Here is a 14,827-nt window from a genome sequence, read left to right on the forward strand (position 1 = left end):
CGTAGAGCTGAAAACCCGGGTTCAAGTCCCGGCGCCGGAGAGAATTTTTCTCCGTTCCATCACTCTTTCATCATGTGATGACGCAGAATATCTGCATGGAAATATCATATGTACTTCGGTACATCAAAATATATGTTAGGACCAATTATTTTTGGAAAATCGAAAATTACCAGAAAAAGTTCGGCTACAGATTTATTATTAGTATAGATAAAAGGCAGAACTCCACATAGACCTACCACACTGCCAAACGGACCTGAACAGTATAAAATGAAATTCAAGTTATAATTTGTGTGAAATTATGTGCCGCAATTGGTGCATGCAACATCTGAAATTCTTAAGAAATGCAGACAAGTGAAATATCCACATCAAACTGGTATCGGAAATGAGTGCAAGACTGAAGGACTAAACGAAGGACTGAAAGAATACAAGACTATAAGAAATGAATGTCAAAACGAAGGACTGAAGAATTAAACCACTAAAAGGACTGAAGAACTAACCGAATCACTAAATAATAAATGAAAAACGAAGTACAGAAGGAATAAACGAAAGACAGAAACATTAAACCAATGAACGAAAAACAGAAGAACTAGACGACTAAACTAAAGATTTACTTAGGCCTACTTACTTACTTACTTACTTACTACTTACTGACTTTTAAGAACCCGAAGGTTCATTGCCGCCCTCACATAAGCCCGCCATAGGTCCCTATCCTGAGCAAGATTAATCCAGTATCTATCATCATATCCCACCTCCCTCAAATCCATTTTAATATTGTCCTCCCATATTCGTCTCGGCTTCCCCAAAATTCTTTTTCCCTCCGGCCCCCCAACTAACACTCTATATGCATTTCTAGATTCGCCCATACGTGCTACATGTCCTGCCCATCTCAAACGTCTGGATTTAATGTTCCTAATTATGTCAGATGAAGAATACAATGCGAGCAGTTCTGCGTTGTGTAACTTTCTCCGTTCTCCTGTAACTTCATCCCTCTTAGCCCCAAATATTTTCCTGAGAACCTTATTCTCAAACACCCTTAACCTATGTTCCTCTCTCAAAGTGAGAGTCCAAGTTTCACAACCATAAAGAACAACCGGTAATATAACAGTTTTATAAATTCTAACTTTCAGATTTTTTGACAGCAGACTGGATGATGAAAGCTTTTCAACCGAATAATAACAGGCATTTCCCATATTTATTCTCTGTTTAATTTCCTCCCGAGTATCATTTATATTTGTTGCTGTTGCTCTCAGGTATTTGAATTTTTCCACCTTTTCAAAGGATAAATTTCCAATTTTTATATTTCCATCTCGTACAATATTCTCGTCACGAGACATAATCATATACTTTGTATTTTCGGGATTTACTTCCCAACCTATCTCTTTACTTGCTTCAAGTAAAATTCCCGTGCTATCCCTAATCGTTTGTGGATTTTCTCCTAACATATTCACGTCATCCGCATAGACAAGCAGCTGATGTAACCCGTTCAATTCCAAACCCTCTGTGTTATCCTGGACTTTCCTAATGGCATACTCTATAGCAAAGCTAAACTAAAGACAGAAGAATTAAATGACTAAATGAAAGGAGGAAAGGCTAAACTATTAAACGAAGGACAAAAGGACTAAACGGAGGACAGCTGGACTAAACGAAGGACAGAAGAGCTAAACGAAGGACAGAAGAAATAAACGAAGGACAAAAGGACTAAACATAACACAAAAGTACTAAAGGAAGGAGAGAACTGAAAGAAGAATAGAAGGATTGAACAAAGGGCAGAAGGACTGGACGAAGAACAGAAGGACTAAACGAAGGACAAAGAGACTAAAAGAAGGACAGAACTGAACGACTATACGAAAGACAAAAGGGCTAAGCGACTAAACGAAGGACAGAATAACAAAACGACTGAACGAAAGACTGAAGGTCTAAGCTACTAAAAAAAGACATAGGGTGCTATGCATAGACATTGCGCTAGCCCACGCTACGAGAGTGCTAAACTAGCCCCGGCTATCGACTGATTACTTGTACAGGATTCATATCACATCATATCGCTAACACTGGTTTATTTATTTTTATTTATTTATTTATTTATTTAACCTGGTAGAGATAAGGCCATCAGGCCTTCTCTTCCCCTCTACCAAGGGATTACAACTACAATATTAAGAATACAATTACAATTATAATTACAGTTAATATTAAATTTACAAATACAATAAAAATCAAAGTACTGAAAGATTAACTGATTAATAAAAGCTAGACAGTTTATTGTAAAAGTTAAGAAGAGAGAAGCATTTCTTTTATTGATTAAGTAAAAATTAAACCTACTCTACATAGTAAGAAAATGCTTAATAAGCTTGCTTTTGAACGCTACTAAATTCCGACAGTCTCTGATGTCACTTGGGTAGGGTATTCCACAAACGTGAGAGCGAGATTGTGTATGATGATGAATACGATGATGTCTCATGTGTTGGTATGCGGCTATTTTGCATGCGTGTGAAGAGGTTATGATATGACAGGTAACTGAAACGGGAGGCAAGGTAGGTAGGTGTAGAAGTGTGAAGGACTTGGAAAAGGAGAACAAGAGAATGAAAATTTCTACGTTCGTTAAGCCGTAGCCAGTATAGAGTTTGGAAGGATGGGGTAATGTGGTCAGCGCGACGGACATCGCAGACGAAGCGAACACAAGAATTATGAACACTTTGTAATTTTTGCGACTGGTTCACATTGAGGTCAGTTAGTAGAAAATCACAATAATCGAAGTGGGGCATTACTAGTATATGAATACGAAAAACGTTAGTTCGCTGATAATTCACCGCAAGCCAGCGCTAAGAATGTCTATGAATATGGTCCTAAATGACTAAGCGACTGAACAACGGAAAAACTGATTGACCAAGAAAATGGAGTAACGACTCAGAACAATTATGGCGTGAAACAGCATTTTGACCGCAAGTTTAACAGTTTCTTAATTCAGGAGATTCTTGATAAATCATACAATGCTGTACTTGAATATTTAATGAGTTAAGGCCCATTCACAATGAAAATTAAACATAAACATAACGTAAGCATAAAACCTTGTGTCCATGTTATTTAATGAAAGCATTCACAATGAATTACATAAGCATAAACTTAATCTTAATCATAAGACGTTAACATGAAAGTTTGCAAACTCCAAAATTTCATGCTTATGTTTATGCGATTTGGAAACAGTACACAAGCGGAAAGCGTGTTTTCACTTTTTGTTTAACATCTCATGGGCTTTGCCTACAGGCAATATTTTGATCTATTGGCCGTGATGAAAGCTAGGCGCGCAACATGGAATCATATGACGAAAAGTTGATTATTTTACATCTCCGTTTCTTTGATTTCAAGTATTGAAAGCCATATACTGATGCCATTGTAGTTATTAGAAACATAAATTGAATAGCTACATCGTCAGTCATTGTGCAATACTCCATTTTTATGTAATAGATTCTGTAGTTTTGTTGATTCGGTATGTTTGTTTCCACACACGTATTATGTTTAATTTTCATTGTGAATGGGCCTTGGCTACTTAAGTTTGTGACATATGTTTATGTGCTTATGTTAATGTTTACGTTATGTTTAATTTTCATTGTGAATGAGCCTTAAGGCTATCAATGGCCAAAGATTATGCCAGAAATAAATACAAATGACGAGCATGCATTAATTTCATGTACGGAAGACATAATCTCTTTCCTACGAGTATTCTAATCAGCATCATTTGGTTGTGTGGTTTAAAAGAATAGGATAAATTTGCAATGGACAAATGTACAATTTATTGGACACTTAACTTTAGCATAAGAAGACTTCATCTGTACTTAAAAATAGCGAAAAAAATGTGTATATATATATATATATATTTTTTTTTTTTTGTTTCTTCGGAGTTTCAGGTAATGTAAGATGAAATCTATCCGATGGCATTCGTGTTCACGAACTTGAAGTGATGGAAGAAAGAAGGTGTCGAGGAGAATTTTTGTTTACGAGCTTCACAGCATGTAACTCGATACTATTCAGAGAGAAAACCCAGCCGCTCGATGTAAAAAAAAGTTGGCTACAAAGTGAACGCTGTAGCGGATTTGGTACCGGATTCAGATCCTGTCCCGCATCGAGAGCGAGACGCTCCATCATCTAGCCAAACCTGTCGAGGGTGACATAGTCGATATATCTTGGGTCGATAGGGTGGTTGATGTGCAAGCCTACCCCTGTGTCAGAGCAACATGACTTGATCAGTTCCAGCGGCTGTGAACGTGTGTTCGGAGTGTTTCAGTAACTTGGACAGATATACGGAGAGCCCTACGGCATTGACGTTCACCGAAGTCACTGGGATTAGCTGTATCTATTATAAGCATATACGATTTACAATAGTAAACATGGCAAAGATGAAATGAAATTATATTGATGGAAAAAATAGAGAAAGCTTAAAAAACTGGAAAAATTAATAGCCGACATGATGAACAATAGGCTAATAAATTAAGAAAAATAAATTCTGAGATTTCTGCTTTGTTAGTTGCAGATGCAAAAAAAAATTATTTATTTATAAATAATTGATTAAATAGCGATCTTACTCGTGTTAATTATGTAAGCATGTGCGGCTTACAGCTGTTTCGGTGCTTCTTCACATCATCCTCGGAGCCTACTAGATCTCGGCGTCATCTCGAACTTAGCTGCCTGTTGTGTGGGTGCGTTCGATTGTTGAAAAGTGTTAAAACGTGGAGTCAAATAGTGTGTGTGTTTTCAAATTGATCTGTGTGTTGAGAATTTGATCAGGGTGTGTTTTGGTGTGTCTGTATATTTCGTATTGTTCTAGTCTATTGAGTTTTTGGTTTTTGGGTTGTATGTGTAAGATTTCCATGTCTACATTGGACAGATAGGCAGATCATTCCAAACTCGATACAAATAACACATTAAAGCAATAACCAGAGGACGCAATACATCTACATATGCCGAACACATAACTAATGCTAACCACACATACAATAACATAAATACAGACATGGAAATCCTACACATACAATCCAAAAAAAAACCAAAAACTCAATATACTAGAACAATATGATATATACAGGCACATCAAAACACACCCTGATCAAATTCTCAACACACAGATCAATTTCAGAACACACACACTATTTGCCACCAAATTTCAACACTTTTCAACAATCGAACGCGCCCACACAACAGGCAGCGAAGTTCGAGATGACACCGAGATCTAGTAGGCTCTGAGGATGGTGTGAAGAAGCACCGAAACAGCTGTAAGCCGCACCTGCTTACACAATTAACACGAGAAAGATCGCTATTTAATCAATTACTTATATTCAAGTGTTAAAAGTAGTGTACGAAAGATTCAACATGGATTATTTATTTATATTATTTAGCAGATTTATTTTTACTGGCAGAGTTAAGGCCATAAAGCCTCCTCTTCCACTCAACCAGTATTAGAACAATAAAAAAATATAAAAATGGCATAAATACAGGAATAATAATAATAATAATAATAATAATAATAATAATAATAATAATAATAACAAAATGGAAACACGTTTAGTTACATGTAATTCTATGAAGCAAACAATTACAATAATGTGAATCGAAGTAATTGCTAAAATAATAAACAAAATTTATATGTTAAAAATGAAATTTAAATACTAGAAAAAAAATTGTATTTTAGGAAAGCTCACAGTCTAAGCAGTCTAGCTGACCACAGGGGTTTGAAATTAGTATACGTCTGACAGCCCCTTAAGGTATGAGGTAGGGAATTCCAATGACGAGAAACTGAAACAGTGAACGATGAAGAGTATCGGGAAGTGTTATGATGATGTATACTCAATGTACCGGTGATCTAAGATCGAGTATTTAGGTTATGGTTGGAGCATAAATACACAAGACGAGACGACAGACAACTTGGGGTTGAGATGCGCAGAATCTGAAATAGAGGAGAAAGACAGTGCAAAGATCTGCGATCGTTGAACCGGATCCAAGATAAGGATTTGAAAAATGGTGAAATATAACCGTGTCACCGGACATTCCACACATATTATGAACACGTTGTAATTTGTTCGAGAATTCGGTGCTTATGTCAGTGAACAACACGTCACAATAGTCAAAGTGCGGCATTACGAGTGTTTGAACTGATGTCTGTTTCAGTTGCGCGGGGAATAAATGCTTGAACAGGCTTAACGAGTGAATAGACAAGCAGATTTTTCTTTTACAAGTGTGCGTTACTTGGTAATTCCAACTTAATTCGTTATCAAAATATATTCCTAGATTTTTCACGATAGGTAAGTAAGGAATGTCAATATTATTAAGCGTAATGGCCGGAATTTGACTATCGTTCAAAGTGTTCTGCAGTCTTTTGGCTCCGATGATTATGTCCTGCGTCTTAGCTGCATTAAGTTTAAGTCCCAGTCTGCTGGTCCATATTTTAATTTGTGGATAGAATCATCACAGTTGGAGATCATCAGCATATAGATGGCAGCGGGTCTTCATGGTTATTATAGCAGTATCAAGGACAGCTAAAACAAGGTTAGTGGCTTGATATTCCGCAAATATATAAAAGCATTAACACTTACTACTTTCCATTTAAGCGGCATTGACATACAAAATTATGGCACAACGTTTTGATGACGTCCGAATCAACTTTCAACATCATTTCTATCCAATATAATGTTTATACATTTTGCACACCAGAAAACAGACCTTAATTGTTTGCAAATGTAACAACACAATCTTGTGTTTTCTTATTCCAGACATCGTATCATCGCTGGACTCCTTTGAACTAACTCTGTTGTAAGTAGGTTTATGAAATCCAACTTGTAACAGCGTTTGATGTCTTTTATACTGCAGTGCCAAGGTCGTGAATTTCAATGTGTGGTCTCCTAGAAATCGAGTTTATACTTCAGTGGATGGAATAAAAAAGCAATATTTATACGTTTGATCCTACATGATTTACAGAAGACCATCTTTTCATTTCCGTCTGTTTAAATTTCATAGCGAATGCTCGGAAACAGTAAAAATTATATTATCCTATTCTTAATTTTATTATCCCACAAATTATAATCATTTATAAAAACATTAACACTATTCATCACTACAATCGCCGTATCACTTTTATAGTCGCCATTACTCTTACAGATTTCGTCGTCAGCTTCGTCTTATCTTTACAGTCCAAGTCGTCGTCTCATAATCATAGTCTACGCCGTCGTCTCATCGTTACAGTCTAATCCGTCATCTTATCTTCATTGTCTACCATTATATTCATATTTATATTCTATATATTTAAATATGTATTATGTGACTTATATCAGTGCTGTATTAATTAAGCCTGTTTGAAGGGAAAAGAAGGCGTTACGGTTTTAAATCTGCCAGCAAAAATAAAATATGTTACATTCTTCACCATGGGAATTTAACTTATGATGCAAGGTGTAACCTCATAGAGATTTCATTGTCAGCGTCTACGCCTAAGTCGTCTTATCATCAGCATTTATGCCGTCGTTTAATCGTCAGTGTCTACGCTCCCATCTCATCGTTAGTGTCTACGCTGCCGTCTCATCATCAGCGTCTAAGTCGTCGTCTCATCGTCAGCGTCTAAGTCGTCATATGTCATCGTCAGCGCCAACGCCGCAGTCTCTCATCGTCAGCGTCTACGCCGCCGTCTCTCATCGTCAGTGTCTACGCTGCCGTCTCTCATCGTCAGTGTCTACGCTGCCGTCTCTCATCGTTATCATTTATGCCGTCGTCTGTCGTCAGCGTCTATGCCGTCGTCTAATCGTCAGCGTCTACGCTCCCATCTCATCGTTAGTGTCTATGCTGCCGTCTCTCATCGTCAGCGTCTACGCTCCCATCTTATCGTTAGTGTCTAAGCTGCCGTCTCTCATCGTTATCATTTAAGCTGTCATCTGTCATCGTCAGCGTCTACGCCGCTGTCTCTCATCCTCAGTGTCTACGCTGCCGTCTCTCATCGTCAGTGTCTACGCTGCCGTCTCTCATCGTCAGTGTCTACGCTGCCGTCTCTCATCGTTATCATTTATGCCGTCGTCTGTCGTCAGCGTCTATGCCGTCGTCTAATCGTCAGCGTCTACGCTCCCATCTCATCGTTAGTGTCTACGCTGCCGTCTCTCATCGTCAGCGTCTACGCTCCCATCTTATCGTTAGTGTCTAAGCTGCCGTCTCTCATCGTTATCATTTAAGCTGTCATCTGTCATCGTCAGCGTCTACGCCGCTGTCTCTCATCCTCAGTGTCTACGCCGCCGTCTCTCATCGTCAGTGTCTACGCTGCCGTCTCTCATCGTCAGTGTCTACGCTGCCGTCTCTCATCGTTATCATTTATGCCGTCGTCTGTCGTCAGCGTCTATGCCGTCGTCTAATCGTCAGCGTCTACGCTCCCATCTCATCGTTAGTGTCTACGCTGCCGTCTCTCATCGTCAGCGTCTACGCTCCCATCTTATCGTTAGTGTCTAAGCTGCCGTCTCTCATCGTTATCATTTAAGCTGTCATCTGTCATCGTCAGCGTCTACGCCGCTGTCTCTCATCCTCAGTGTCTACGCTGCCGTCTCTCATCGTCAGTGTCTACGCTGCCGTCTCTCATCGTCAGTGTCTACGCTGCCGTCTCTCATCGTCAGTGTCTACGCTGCCGTCTCTCATCGTCAGTGTCTACGCTGCCGTCTCTCATCGTTATCATTTAAGCCGTCGTCTGTCATCGTCAGCGTCTATGCTGTAGTCTAATCGTCAGCGTCTACGCTCCCATCTCATCGTTAGTGTCTACGCTGCCGTCTCTCATCGTCAGCGTCTACGCTCCCATCTCATCGTTAGCGCCAACGCCGCCGTCTCTCATCGTCAGTGTCTACGCTGCCATCTCTCATCGTTATCATTTTAGCCGTCGTCTGTCATCGTCAGCGTTTATGCCGTCGTCTAATCGTCAGCGTCTACGCTCCCATCTCATCGTTAGTGTCTACGCTGCCGTCGTCTAATCGTCAGCGTCTACGTTCCCATCTCATCGTTAGTGTATACGCTGCCGTCTCTCATCATCAGCGTCTAAGTCGTCGTCTCATCGTCAACGTCTAAGTCGTCATCTGTCATCGTCAGCGTCAACGCCGCCGTCTCTCATTGTCAGCGTCTACGCCGCCTTCTCTTATTGTTAGCGTCTACGCCGCCTTGTCTTATTTTTAGCGTTTACCCCGCCGACTGTCATCGTCAGTGTCTACGCTGATCGTTTAAGCCGTCGCCTATCATCGTCACCGTCTCTCATTGTTAGCGTCTACGCTGCTGTCTCTCATCGTTATCATTTAAGCCGTCGTCTCTCATCGTCAACGTCTATGCCGCCGTCTCTCATTGTCAGCGTCTACACTGCCCTCTGTCATCGTCAGAGTCTACGCCGCCGTCTCTCATTGTCAGCGTCTACACTGTCGTCTGCCATCGTCAGCGTCTACGCCGCCTTCTCTCATTGTTAACGTCTACGCCGCCGTCTCTCATCGTCATCTTCTACGCTGCCGTCTCATTGTCGGCATCTACGCAGTCATCTCATCATCATCCCCGACGCCTTCATCTCAACCTAATCTTCGACGCTGGCGTTTCATCGTCATCATCTACGCCGTTATCTCGTCACCGTCGACGGAGTTATAGTTGTCCTGTCGTCGCCGTTATCATTATCGTGTTATTCATTGATTAATTCAGGGAATTTAAATGCAACTGAGTATATTAGCAGATATCCTATTGATGTCTTTTTCCACAGAAATAAAATTCTAGTAATACTGTGTACGGGTACTACTAACATATCATGGAATAATTGTTAACCTTGCAATAAACTTCAGAGTCGGTCTTATTTACTTACTTACTTATGGCTTTTAACCCTTCGGCGGGCGCGTCTTTTCTGGTAACACGACCAGGCGCGCGTAGTACACTGTGCGCCACACAATTTTTCATTAAAATACGGCCTTTTCTATAATGTTAACTGAATATTTTTAAGATCGTTCTTATACACTTTATTATTATTATTATTATTATTATTATTATTATTATTATTATTATTATATTTTAATACAAAATGAACACTCGAATGGAGGAATAGGTGCGCGCAGAAGAAATAGGAACTTATCCCCTCCACACACAACCGGAAAATCACGGCATTGCGCACACCGTGTGCCGACGCGCTAGCCGGAGGGTTAAGGAACCCGGAAGTTCATTGCCGCCCTCCCATAAGCCCGCCATCGGTCTAGCGTATTAAATATTATTATAAAAAAATTAAACAAATTCAGATCTTCTAAAACTCAGTGAGGGAATATCAACAAACCCACAGATGTAGATCACGCGGCAGAGTGTTTGCCTACTGACCAAAACTGAGCTCCAGCGTGGATTCGAATTGCGCTTGGACTAATAATCTGGTTGGGATTTTCAGAGGTTCTTCCGAACTGTAAGGGAATGTCAGGTATTCCCAGTGAGAATCCTCGGAATCACACCGGAAAATACCATCTCGGTATCACCAATTCCATCTTCACCAGATAACCTAGCAGTTGATGCAGCGTCGTCATGAATACAACCACGACTGCTTACCCACGCAACATTGTCTACATTTCAGTATGTTTTCTCCTTTAGAAAGAGGAGCCTTCTGAGCACGTAATGTTCCTTTGTCCCTCCTGTTGTGAAAATTAGTTTGTGTCGTACGTGAACTAGGCCTTACTTCGTTTCTTCCCAACAGGATCAGGAGACGGACCAAACAGGATTTTCTTTTGTGCTTCTTCCCCATGCATTAACGTGGTAACTCTCGGTACGGGAGGCATTAAACTTAGTTTATTTTAAACTCACGGTGTCAAAACGCAAAGAGAAACCACCAATGTGGATCAGTGAAGCATGTTGCGCGTCTTACGCTTCTTTGCTGAATTAACCTGTAGATACTCTACTGCACATTACTGCAAGTTTATAAGTAATGTGTTTACTCCTAAAACAGATTGATATGCTTCACTACTACTGTTTTCTCTATTTCCTATTTATTTATTATATTTTCTTCCATATTGTACTTTCCTCCTTTGTCATAGAGAAGGAGTCACGTGTTTGTTGAACCTAACAATGGTATTAGTAGTCAGGATACATTACTTTCAGAAGCGACATCACAGAAGACCGATGAGGTTTATAAAATAATGTATTTTGATTTAGGTAACATACAAATCTGTCGTCTAGTTCACGCCGATATGATAAATTAAGCTCCAAAAATTCCGATCTCTGAACTAACAGTTCTAGATCAGAACGAACGACTTTAAGTCAGACGTTTCCTAATCAATGGATTGGTCATAGGGGATCAACATTTTCGCCTGCTCGTTCCCATCACCTCAAATCTTTGAATTTTTACTTACTGGGACATTCAAAAGCATTTTTTTGTACTCAAGAACTATTAACAACACTGATTTTTTTCGCCAGCGTGTTCAAGAAGTATGTCAGCTGATATTTTTATTGGATTATTTTACGACGCTGTATCAACATCTCAGGTTATTTAGCGTCTGAATGAGCCGGCCCGGATGGCTCAAGCGGTAGGGGCACGGCATGTCCCTATCGCTTGGTCCGAAGGGTTGTGGGTTCGAGTCCCGCCTCGGGCATGGGTGTTGTGTTTGTATTAGTGTAAGTAAAAGCAAAGGAAACAGATGAAAAAAACGAAAACAGAAAACAAAATAGATAACTTTGGTAAACGGCCTCTGGCCGGTTAAAACATTGCCGGCCCGGATGGCTCAAGTGGTAGGGGCACGGCATGTCCCTATCGCTTGGTCCGAAGGGTTGTGGGTTCGAGTCCCGCCTCGGGCATGGATGTTGTTTTTGTATTCGTGTAAATAAAACAAAGGAAACAAATGAAAACGAAAACAGAAAACAAAATAGATAACTTTGGTAAAACGGCCTTTGGCAGGTCTAAATTAAAAAAAAAAATTAAATGAGATGATAATGCCGGTGAAATGAGTCCGGGGTCCAGCACCGAGAGTTACCTAGCATTTGCTCGTATTGGGTTGAGGGAAAGTCCCGAGAAAAACTTCAACCAGGTAACTTGCTCCGACCGGGAATCGAACCCGGGCCACCTGGTTTCGCGCCTAGACGCGCTGACCGTTAATCCAGTCAGCTGATATTACAGACTCATGGTGGTCATTTTGAGCTGTACCTGCGTAATTACACATGGGCTTTCTAAACAAAAGATTAAAAATAAAGTTGTAATAATCAAATATGAACGAAATGAAAAGTGCTTGTAATTAAAAAAAAAAAAGCTAAATTGACTATACAGAATGCATACATTTTATCTTTCCACACTAACGGAACCAGAGTGAAAGCGACAGTGTACAGCGCAGATGTCTCCATTCGGCTCGCTAAGCTCTCGGTTATGAGTAGGCCTATATAGAACTAGCGAGATAAATCGTAGAAAGAACAGTTTTTACCATTTAAAATTGTGAAAGTGCTAAAAAATGCATACCTCTTCAACGACGATATTGAATGTTCCTCATTTGCTACAGGTCAGGCTTTGTAGCGTTTGAACACATTTTAATTCACGTGTTGCAGATCTGCTTCCGAAATATTTTTCTCTTGTTTTTAGTAATTTTGTAGCGTTATATGCCGATGTACAGCTGGCTCAGCTTCTGGTGCTAAATTCGTGATAGATTTTCGCGGAGATTGTTCTAATGAGCACCGATATCATCCAACTTTACCTCTGTTAAAAATGACTCCCCCGTCTTCTTTTCTTGTCCAATAGTGATTCCGTAGTTTTGAATTTATTGTTCTTATACAAACTATAGTCCTTTCAGGTGAAGCAATCCCAGGAAGAAGATATTGAAATGTTCTATGATACTGAGGAGATGATAATTTTTTTAAGTTACTGCAAATGAAAATTCTTTGCTCTGTACTAAATCTCTAAAATCAATGAACCCAAAGATACAAAAGGGAAATAAAACAACATTGCACAGAATAACAGATGTAGTCTACTGCTCGGAAACTCAACTCAATAATGCACACAATAACAGATGTACTGCTCGGAAACTCAACTCAATAATGCACACAATAACAGATGTACCGCTCAGAAACTCAACTCAATAATGCACACAATAACAGATGTACTGCTCTGAAACGTAACTCAATAATGCACAAAATAACAGATGTACTGCTCAGAAACTCAACTCAATAATGCACACAATAACAGATGTACTGCTCAGAAACTCAACTCAATAATGCACACGATAACAGATGTACTGCTCAGAAACTCAACTCAATAATGCACATAATAACAGATGTACTGTTCAGAAACTCAACTCAATAATGCACACAATAACAGATGTACTGCTCAGAAACTCAACTCAATAATGCACACAATAACAGATGTACTGCTCAGAAACTCAACTCAATAATGCACACGATAACAGATGTACTGCTCAGAAACTCAACTCAATAATGCACATAATAACAGATGTACTGTTCAGAAACTCAACTCAATAATGCACACAATAACAGATGTACTGCTCAGAAACTCAACTCAATAATGCACACAATAACAGATGTACTGCTCAGAAACTCAACTCAATAATGCACACAATAAAAGATGTGCTGCTCAGAAACTCAATAATGCACAGAATAACAGATGTAGTCTACTGCTCGGAAACTCAACTCAATAATGCACATAATAACAGATGTACTGCTCAGAAACTCAACTCAATAACGCACACAATAACAGATGTACTGCTCAGAAACTCAATAATGCACACAATAACAGATGTACTGCTCGGAAACTCAACTCAATAATGCACATAATAACAGATGTACTGCTCAGAAACTCAACTCAATAATGCACACAATAACATATGTACTGCTCAGAAACTCAACTCAATAATGCACACAATAACAGATGTGCTGCTCAGAAACTCAATAATGCACAGAATAACAGATGTAGTCTACTGCTCGGAAACTCAACTCAATAATGCACATAATAACAGATGTACTGCTCAGAAACTCAACTCAATAACGCACACAATAACAGATGTACTGCTCAGAAACTCAATAATGCACACAATAACAGATGTACTGCTCGGAAACTCAACTCAATAATGCACATAATAACAGATGTACTGCTCAGAAACTCAACTCAATAATGCACACAATAACATATGTACTGCTCAGAAACTCAACTCAATAATGCACATAATAACAGATGTACTGCTCAGAAACTCAACTCAATAATGCACATAATAACAGATGAACTGCTCAGAAACTCAAGTCAATAACGCACACAATAACAGATGTACTGCTCAGAAACTCAATAATGCACACAATAACAGATGTACTGCTCGGAAACTCAACTCAATAATGCACATAATAACAGATGTACTGCTCAGAAACTCAACTCAATAATGCACACAATAACATATGTACTGCTCAGAAACTCAACTCAATAATGCACACAATAACAGATGTACTGCTCAGAAACTCAACTCAATAATGCACACAATAACAGATGCACTGCTCAGAAACTCAACTCAATAATGCACATAATAACAGATGTACTGCTCAGAAACTCAACTCAATAATGCACATAATAGCAGATGTACTGCTTAGAAACTCAACTCAATAATGCACACAATAACAGATGTACTGCTCGGAAACTCAACTCAATACTGCACACAATTACAGACGACCGCCTTATCAGCGACTATGCCTGTCCTTGAATCGTAGCGAATGCAACTATTTACTGTCGATTGTGGTACCGTACGCGAGCGTGGAAAGATAAAATGAATGGGCCTACATTGTAATTACATGAATTTGTTAATAGTTTTTAGGTCCTCTATCAATTCCCAAAAGTTTTCCACAAATT

The sequence above is a fragment of the Periplaneta americana genome, chromosome 3 (assembly GCF_040183065.1).
Source record: "Periplaneta americana isolate PAMFEO1 chromosome 3, P.americana_PAMFEO1_priV1, whole genome shotgun sequence".
Lineage (NCBI taxonomy): Eukaryota > Metazoa > Arthropoda > Insecta > Blattodea > Blattidae > Periplaneta > Periplaneta americana.